The following is a 10062-nucleotide window of genomic DNA, read 5'->3' as shown; positions in this document are numbered from 1 at the left end:
TTCCATTGTATTCGCCGATCGTCGGAGGCACGTAGTGCTTGGGCAGAGGGTCTCGTAAAATATCTTCCGAGAATTGGCGATTGGTCCGCTCGGGAGATGAGTCTGCCCGGGGGGCTTTCCCTTTTCTGTCATCCCGCCTTGGCATTTCATCTGAAGAGGAGCCTTTATCTCTTCGAGCTGGTGCGGCTTCAGGAGTGCGAAACAAGGCTCGGGGGAATGCGACGGTGGCTTGAGGTGCTTCCGCTCGGCCATGAGACGCAGATGTTGCTTGCTGCTCCGCCCGCTCGGCTGATGCTTTTTGTTTTTGCTCCATGAGTTTGGCGGCCCTTATCTCGACCAGGGCGTCGAGTTCCTCTATTGAAAGCGTCACCGTGTGTTGTCGTCCAGCCTCGTCCATTGTCTCCGATCGGATGCAGGAGCGTTCCCACAGACGGCGCCAATTTGATCCTGTCCGAACCAGAAGTCAACAGACGCTGGGCACGTGGCGCTCCAAGGCTCGCTGATGTAGATCTCCAACTAGTGTCGAGATGCTCCGGCTATCCTGCACAGAAGTCGAGCCGGGAAGGGGATTCCCAGCGACGACCCTCCGACGCTCAAGTCAGGTAAATCACGATGAACAAGGTGGCTCCAGAAGTCTCAGAGTACGTACCAGAATTCTCTGTCGATGAAACCTGAGGTTCTTTATATAGAGCTGTCACTACAACAAAAATGACTTTTCACAGCGTGCAAATTCACTTTTCGCAGCGTGCATTGCGCGCAGCATAGTTAAAAGCTGTTGAAAGTCATAAATTATCCGCGGCGTGCGTTTGCGCGCTGCGGATAGTATTTTCTGTAGCGCGCAAAGCACGCCGCAGATACTATTATCCGCGGCGTGCTTTGCACGCCACGGATAGTATTTTCCGCAGCACGCAAAGCATGCCGCGGATAATAGTATTTTTCGTAGCACGCAAAGCACGCTACGGATAATAGTATCCACGGTGTGCTTTGCACGCTACAGAAAATACTATCCGCAGCGCGCAAACGTATGCTGTTAATGATCTTAACTATATTAAAAAAAAATTGACGAAAATAATAAATTAAAATTTTACAATAAATTTAGTGCAAATCAAATCCATACAAAATTAATAAAAGTCATAATTTTTCATTATCCACAAAAACTCAAAACATCTAAAACAATATATAAAATATCTAACAAACTAACAATTACATAACAACAATTCAACTTACAATCCAAACAAATTAGTATAATATATATCAATCACACAATACTATAAATATAGATAACCATGCGACCGTGCTTTCTATTGCATCATCGAGAAACTGCATTTCATCATTTGGTCGAATTAGGTCCACCTGAAATTGAACACATGTACCAACTCACAAGTAAAAAACAGCTTGAACACATGTACAAGGAGGTATAGAAAAAACATTTTAGGCTGTATAAATAGAGATCTTAAGTATAAATTCTTATGAAAAACAAGATCAGTGGAATAAAATACTAAAGAAATCTAAAATGAGTGGGCATGCTTACTATTTTCTCTCCAACAACTTGAGTACTAGGCTTCCCATTTTTTTTCTTGTGACCTTCAATCCAAACTTGTGATCTTGTAATTTTTGTATCTACCAGACTTGTCTTTTCCTTAAATATAGAAATATATACAAAATCATTACAGCACAATTCAAAAGATACATATATCATTACTTATTACTTAAATTATACAAAATTAAAAATAATTACCATAATGTGAGTCAAACGAGCATAACCTACCTGAATGGAGAAGCCTCAAATCCTGTTAAGGCACTACCACAACAAATCTACTGATATTTTGAGCTGGAAAATCCAAATTGGATACGCTTCAGCTGTTACCGATAAGAATTAAATCCACATAATTATTTAACAAAGAACATACAAGAAACTAAGACGGGAAAGTGAAACTATTCGACCAGAAGGAACAACTACATAATATCTTTTCGATCTTGTAGCAGCAAATCAAACTCGGAAAAGCAAGTAGCATGGAACTTCCATCTCAGATATGCTCGTTGAGAAGAACTACCTTAGCACAAATCATGGAGCTTTCTAGATATGTAGCAAGCCAACAGAGACCAAGCCAACACTCAGACGCCATCACAATGCAAGACCAAACACTACTATGCGGAAAAGAATTAGTGCTATCAATTCAACAATACATTAAGACATGAATCTAGTGGAATGCATATATATAACATGCTTGCGAATATAAGTAAATACCTCTTCGTTCAAAACACCATTTGAAGATTATCTAGGTCTGTGTATGCCATCTTAGGGTCCTCTGGCATTTTAGTATCAAATAGAGGAGTAGCCAGCTTGGGAGGGTTCTAAACAAAGGTGAATCACTCATTAAGACGAAAAATCTCCAAAACAATCAAACATGCAAGTTGAGATATGGAGATATCGGAATAGAGTAAAGCTGATTTTGGAAAGCAAGTTCTAAATATTATAAATAGTCATACTTTCTCAAATAAGATAACATATCCATTAATGGAGTTAAACTGATTTTGGAAAACAAGTGACAACGCATTGTCACTCTACGCTACGATATCACCATTAATAGAGTTAAACTAAGAAATGAAATAGCAAAACATTAAATGAACCTAACCTAGTAAATGAAAGACGATGCAAATAAGGAAACCTATTCTAACTTAAACTAAGATTGCAATGAAATTAAAGACAACATAAAGTAAGCATTGAATTAAAAATCTAGAGCATTAAAGAAATCTAATATAACATATCCTAATTGCATTTAATCAAAACTAGAACCTAACAAAATTGAAAGAACAAGACAAAATAAAAATTAAACAAGTTAAAACGCATCAAATTGAACCTAACGACTTAAAGAAACATTTCATCGAACACATTTTATGCACGAAACAAAGTAGATAAAGTGTGTGCAATCTAAACATGAGGATCTAAGTTTGCTACAAACATTTAATAAGAATTAACAAACATCAACAGTAAACATAAAATAAACTAAGACTTCCAACCACAATTTACACTTTCGCTTCTGATTCTGATTCCAACTACTACCCTCATCGTCACATGAAGACCCAGCTCGGAACCCCCAAAGTCGGTGGACAGAAGCTCACTGCCGGTTGCTGCTTGCTTAGACAACGAAGATGATGCGAATCTTCCACTGAGGAACCCCCTCAGATGGAAGTTGACCGGACTGTCATGGAGATCCTACCGTGTTGCCTTCTTCTTGCTGCCAACTGAACCCCAGAAGGTAAGAGTGAAGGAAGAACGTCAGGAGGTGAAGGATCTCACCGGAGAACCCCTCTGGTGAGGTGGAGTTGGTCGGAATCGCCGCGGTCGCCTGCTACTCCCTTTCGTGTTTGCCTATGCCGTCGCCACTGGAAATCTAGAAGAGGAAGTGGGCTGCGGAGGTCCGGCCGGCGACGAGTAAAGGGAAGATGAAGAAGCCGCCGGCCGGTTGTGAGGAAGGAAGAAGATGCGCTGGTGAGGAGAGTTGTCGCGCCCTAGCTGCTGGAAGAAGAAACGCGAGCCGACAGGGTGAGAAGAAGGGAACTGTGCGCGTGTTTGCTTAAGAGGGGAATTTCTCCTCATTTAATCTGGGCCATCCATCTTTGTAAGGGAGATGATGAAGATCTGGCCGTCTGATTTAGCTGATGGAGAGATGTGTGGTTTGGATCAAGCTGCCTTTATTCTTAGATCCAAGGGTCCATAGCATTTAGATCTAATCAAGGGCAGGATGCTTAAATCAAAATGAAGGAGTAAGATCTCTCTTGATATAGATCAACGGTCCACACTATTCTGCTTGATCTACCCCATTTGACATCCAAATCAAGTCAAATTCAGTCCGGCTTGACCATAATCCATAGCTCTTTTTGATTTCCTACAAAACCATATAAAAATATGAAATTAAATTCTATAATTTATAGGAAATTTATAATTAAGTTCAAAATGAGTTTCTACTCACAAAATATAATATAAACATCAAATTAAGTATGTGAGAAGGTAAAAATTGCAAGAATAAGAGCCAAAACAATGCACCAAAATACTCTTTATCAGGCTTCGGTGAAGGGCATCGCGTGAGAGGACTTCGGTGGAGGGCTTCGCGTGAGAGGGCTTCGGCGGCGGAGGAGTTTGTGTGAGAGAGAGGTCTCATGTTTAGATTTTTTTTAAACTTAACGTGAAAAAAATAATAATTTTCTTATTATTTTTTTAAATTAATCGCAGCATGCTACATGCCGTTGATAATTTTAAAAAGTATTCGCGGCGTGCCTATTTTTGCATGTCGTTATTGTTATTAAATATTTATAGTATTAACGACATACTTTTAATGTGCACCGTTAATATCTGGACGTAATTTTTTTCCTTCTTTAAGTTTATACTATTAACAGCGCGCAGCAATATGCATGCCGTTAATAATACTATTAACGAGATGCTTTTAATATGCGCTGTTAATAGCAAGCTGCGAAAAGCTATTTTTGTTGTAGTGTGTGAAAGGTTTGGGCACGCGTACCAAGGTGCACAAGTGTCCTCTGTCCTATCCTAGGTATGCGGCTGTCAGAAAGCTTACCTGTCCTTTCCTAGGTACGCGGCTGTCAGAAAGTTTACCTGACCCATATCGCTACAGTCAAAGCATGCCCTCGATGGGACAGCAGAATCCCCTGTCACAAGATTTGGAGCATGGCACACACGTGAAACCCACAGGTTGTTAAAGAAAGAAATCCTCTGGCCTTTTCCTTTGCTCCAAACTTGTAGTCCGAGCGGACAGATACCTAAACATCCGACCGGACATCCGCAGTGGTTTACTTGTGCTTTGTGGAGACTAACAAACAGGGGTGCTTTATGACTGCGGTCGGTCAAAAGGTCAGCTCGGTCCATGACCTTTTTAACTGAGCGTCGGAACCCCGATTTGACAGGGTGCCTCCCAACTATAAGTGCGAGCCGGCCGGACCCCTCCGGGTACTCGATTCCATCGACCGGCCGGCAGTCCAATCGGACCGGCCGTCTACGACCGTCCGTCCGGTCGGACCACACTTTCCTCTGGGTGGGCGGCTGTTCCGGTGACTTCCCCTTGGCGTTGACTTTGCAAGAAAAAAGGGGGGGGCCCACTCTTACTACCGGATCACTTACCTTTTCTCCGAGATTCGATAGTTTGGTGATGAGCTTCTTAATTCTCGAGTGAAGATGCACAATTGTTTCGTCTTCTTCAAGCCGTAGGTTGGTCAGCTGGTTGCGAAATAAGTCCTGTTTTGCGAGCTTGGCTTCGGACGTCCCTTCGTGTAGCTCAAGGAACTTCTCCCAACGCTCATTTGCTGAGTCGTAGTTGCCGATCCGGTTGACTTCTTATGGCGGAAGGACGCTCAGCAGATGGAACTCTGCTTTGCCGCTTGCCACGTAGTCGGCCTGCTCTTTTTTCATCCACTGATATTTTTCTTTACCTTCTGGTGCTATAAAACTGAATTTTATTATTAGAAGTAATCGAAATCAATTTAAAAAAAATACCTGCATTCGCTTTTTCTAGCTAGCGAACTCCCCCTCGAACTTTGGCGGGTATATGCTAGGTCCGATCATCGTCTTTGCTTCGATCGACGGTTAGTTCTCCTGAAGCGTCTTGACTCTGATACCACTTGTTAGGGACCGTTAGTGGCCGACTATCGGAGGTTGAATAGCCCTGCAAAAATAAAACAAAAATATCCTTCTAAAACTTTTAAAAGAACACTTGCGTAAATTAAATAAAGAAAGAAACTAAAAAGACGAGGCTCACGGGTTTGACTTGGTTACAACCGGGGAGGTTGTTAATCCAAGGAATGGATCGCACTAAGTATCTCCTTTAGGCGGAGAAGCCTCTTACAACAGTGAAAATACAGAAATGAGAAGCTAAACTAAAAGAAGAGCGCACAAGTGTTGTTACAGTGATTGCTTGATTGATTGAAAAGCTTCTGAACCAAGGCTGTATTTATAACCTTGGTCGGGGCGCCTGGAGGGTTCTAGGTGCCTGAAAGGGGATAAAACTTTAACCCCTTCGCAATGGATCATGGTCAAATCATGATCTAGTCAAAGTCAGGTTCCAAGCGCTCAAATTGGGTCCGGACACCCAGACCACTAAAGTCAACATGGTTGACTTTTTCTGATCCGGACTCTCTACTCCGGTACTGCTCACCTCGGTCCGGGTCTTCCGCTCCGGCTCTGCTCGCTTGGGTGATTTCGGCCAACCAAAATAAGGCTCACCCGAACCCAATTTCGACCTTCTCGAGCAACCTTTCGCTCCGTCTTCTCATCCCTCGGAAACGTCGTGTGTTTCCTTCTCGTCTGCCCGCGTACTCTTCCACAGCACCTCGTCCCTCAGATGCACCGATCCCATCAGCTCTCTCCCATGTCATCCTTCATGCTAGCTGCGTCTTTTGCTCGACTTCTTATGTTCCTAAGCTCCTGCACACTTATACACAAGGTTAAAACATCACATGACCTAACCTAACTTGGTTGATCACATCAAAACAACTTTGGGGTTTCAACACCTTATGCATCTCACACCTTTCTATGTTTTTGAATACACAAGCAAGATAGTCCTAATGTGCTTATGAGATGTTGGCTACCCAAAACTATAGGATTATGTTGTTTAAGGGAAAACCTAGCCTAAGTCCATAACAGATTTTAGAAAACTAGAAAAATGGGGGTTTTAAAATAAAGGTAAAAATAGGAGTAGCCTAGCAGTTGAAAATCGTTTGCTAGAAAAAATGAAGTAAAAGATTAAGTTATAATCTATCGTGCACATTACTAACTATCGACATAAATTGCTAAATTCGGATTCAGGGAGCAATTTTATAAAGATGTCAGCTAGATCTGACTTGGACTCAACGTAGTCAAGTTCAATGTTTCCTTTAACAGCATGATCCCTGATAAAGTGATGTTTAATTTCAATGTGTTTGGTGTAAGTACTCTGTGGTAGTTTTGATGTGATCAACTATGTTAAGTTATATCCTATTTGTGTTTAATGAGTTGTGTCTAAATATGCAAAACTTATGAGCACAAGAAATCGAGCAGAAGACATAGCTAGCAAGAAGGATGGCACAGGAAGTGAGTCAACGGACTCGGCGGTGCATCCGAGAGACGAGGTGCTATGGAAGAATACACAGATTAATGAGAAGAAAGTGTGCAGCGTTCAAGGGATGAGAGTTTTAGATTCTGAAAACTAGAATTTTTAAAAACTTGAAATCCAATACAATTCTAAAATTTTAGATTCCAAAATAGCTTCAATTGCAACATTTATACCTTCAAGGTTCCTTGGCTTGATATCCATCATGATTACTATGTTTACCATTCAGGAATGTAGCATCTTTTCCCTTTCAATTTTAGTAAATACAACATAAACAGTGAACAACTCTCCACGGGTGTAACATCCACAAGAAGCTCCATTACTATCATTGATGATCTATAACTTCCTACATAATTTCCTTACTGCTATAGCATTATCTATTCTAGCATTCAAAGACCCAACTAGTGTATCATGCAAACCAATCAACTAAACTATCAACATTTCTGTAATATCAACTTTGATACATTCTTCCAAGTTAGAAATAATTGTGTCTCCAAGTGCTCAAATTTTGCACAACATATCAGAATTTTCTTTTCAACTCCAAAAATTCCTAATCTTCATGAAATTCAAACATATGTAATCCCCCACACTTAGAACTTTGTCCATCTTGAAAAAATCTAACTCATCAATAATTCAACCAAACTCTCAAGAGAATGAAGACAAAGAAAATATGGTGGAAAGTAAAAATGTTGAGTGAGTTATTCAACTAGTATTTGAAGGAAAGGAAATCAAAGGATGGGGAAATAAATATCTTTCATCATGTTCATACACACATATGTCATTGTAATTTTGAAAAGAAACAAAGCAAGTTCTAAAGCTCAATTGTCATGAGTGCATATTACAAAAAAAGAGAATAAAAAAATGATTAACCAGGCTGGGTAACGTCGAACCTGGGGTGACCGTCCCGACCCCACGAAAGTTTCCCATCGGCCACCAGGGTAAATTAGGAAGCGCTCGCAGCGGGCAACCCAAGAGCCCAACATCCTTTAGTTGCGTGTCCCATTTGGAATAAAGAATAAACATATAGTAGTCCTCACTAGGTAATTTGACAATCAAACTTAATTAGTCAAATTAGAATCCACAACCACACAAATCAATAGCATGCAAGTAGAGCATTCAATCATGTCAAATGACTAGAACTTGATGATCAAATTTAAGAAACTTTTATGATTTTCAAGGTATTAATGGAACAATTAGATATGTTTATTCAAAATAAAATGCAAAGTATAAAAAAAAAATATGAAAGTAAAGTATGAAAAGAAAAGTGGGAAGTAAAAAAGAAAATAACAAACTTCCTTTTATTCCTAGTGGTTGAAGGTGATTCAGAAGTAGAAGCTTGGCGGATAATGGAGTAGTACGAATAAAAGTCATCCCCAGTGGTTGAAGAAGATTCAATTTTAATTTCCACACCAAAGGTGAAATAATCAAGATGGAGATGAGCACAATCCTCATATAGTCAACTTTGTACAAAGTTTCTCCCTCAGTTATTGTCTTCTCAAAAGTCTTTCCAGGTGGTCTAAGTCGATTCAACTGTAAGGTCCTCTCAGAAGGTGAAATACTAGCTCCTTCCACCAATAGCTCCTCGAAGACTCTCTCAGGTGGTCGAAGGTGATCTAGTTGAAGTATCCACCCCAAAAGTTAAATTGTTACATTTATCACCTTAGCCTTAGGCCTCCTCAACATAAATGTTAAAGTGCATGATTAAAGAAAATCACCAAGTTAGAATAAAGCAGATAAGATCTAAATATAATAAAAATCAAAAGGAAGTGGTGAAATCTTCCTTTCATTCTTGGTGAAGATAACTTGAGGGATTGGATCCATTCCTACTATATAATCAAATATATAGTCCAACAGCTTAACTGAGAATGTTAAGTCTACAGATCTCCCGTTGTTCATCACTCCTAACTCCATGGGTTGCTCTAACTGTAGGTCAGCAACCTTATCATCCTTAACATCAACAACCTCTCCACTTTCATCATGAATACTACACGCTACATTTAAATCATCAAAATCTCCGACAACAATAATTTCTTTTTTACATGCCTTATCATCATCAGAATCCATAACATCAACAACATTGTCTCTATAGCACAATGAAATAGAGGAGTCTTGTAGAGTGATAGAATCATAGACATGCATATATCTACCTCCACAATCCATCTCATCAAACATGCTGATACCATTATAAATGACCTATGAGAGAGACTGACTGGTGTCTTGTGCTAGCATCTGGTTGATAGATGATGTCATTTGATTTAACTGAATCTGCAAGTTTTGTAATGTGACATCATTTTGCTATTGGAACTGAAGACTAAGAGTGCCTTGTTGTTGCATTTGTAAAGTGAATTCCAGCATAATCTATTCAAACCCTTGCATAGGGGTTTCTTCATGACTAGGGACAAGAATATTTGTACTAAAGTCATGAAATCTGTCCCAAGGAGCCAACTCAAATTGTCGTAGTCAAACATCGAATTGCCTTGATATCCAATTGGACTTTGATCAACTGAACAATTCTGAGCATTTTGTTATTGTGTTCCCCCATATATATAATTTGAATGATCTCTCTAATCAAGCATATATGCATTAGGAACCAGATTATACACATCATGTCGTGGAGGTGGATAACACTGAGGTTGCTTAGAAATGTACTGTTGCATACTCTCGTACCTGAAATTCAAAGAATTTGTCCAATTAAAATTATAGGAATCTGAAAATAAATCATACATGCCTTGCTGATAGAGCTAGTGGTATTGAGAATCAGGCTAATAATACTGAGATTTAGGCTGGTAGTACTGACTCTCATCCTACCCCTGAAATGTTGATAATATGGATCCATAATAATAAAAAAAAAATCAAATCTTACACTGAAATACTAGGAAGTATGATCAAAAGACACAAAAACATATATGATCAAACACATGGATATCTAAATATTAAAGCACTCAACAATATTTTTTTTTCA

At 39.8% G+C, this 10062-nt stretch overlaps 1 long non-coding RNA gene across 5 annotated transcripts; it reads right to left on the bottom strand.

Moving 5' to 3' along the window:
- Nucleotides 1-1166: 1166 nt before the first annotated feature.
- On the bottom strand, nucleotides 1167-3574 carry LOC122012000. Of its 5 annotated transcripts, XR_006120080.1 has the most exons (7): nucleotides 3302-3574; nucleotides 3022-3246; nucleotides 2249-2355; nucleotides 2055-2145; nucleotides 1769-1860; nucleotides 1532-1639; nucleotides 1167-1353 (listed from the first exon to the last, which is right to left on the bottom strand). It is a non-coding gene; the product is annotated as an uncharacterized LOC122012000 (long non-coding RNA). The 5 variants fall into 5 exon arrangements; XR_006120078.1 differs by having other exon boundaries at nucleotides 2055-2148; nucleotides 3022-3573; XR_006120079.1 differs by having other exon boundaries at nucleotides 3032-3573.
- Nucleotides 3575-10062: the final 6488 nt, after the last annotated feature.

The sequence above is a fragment of the Zingiber officinale genome, chromosome 8A (genome assembly GCF_018446385.1).
Source record: "Zingiber officinale cultivar Zhangliang chromosome 8A, Zo_v1.1, whole genome shotgun sequence".
In the NCBI taxonomy this organism is placed as follows: domain Eukaryota; kingdom Viridiplantae; phylum Streptophyta; class Magnoliopsida; order Zingiberales; family Zingiberaceae; genus Zingiber; species Zingiber officinale.
Note: the sequence above shows the minus strand (reverse complement) of the source record. Positions and strands in the feature narration are given on the sequence as shown.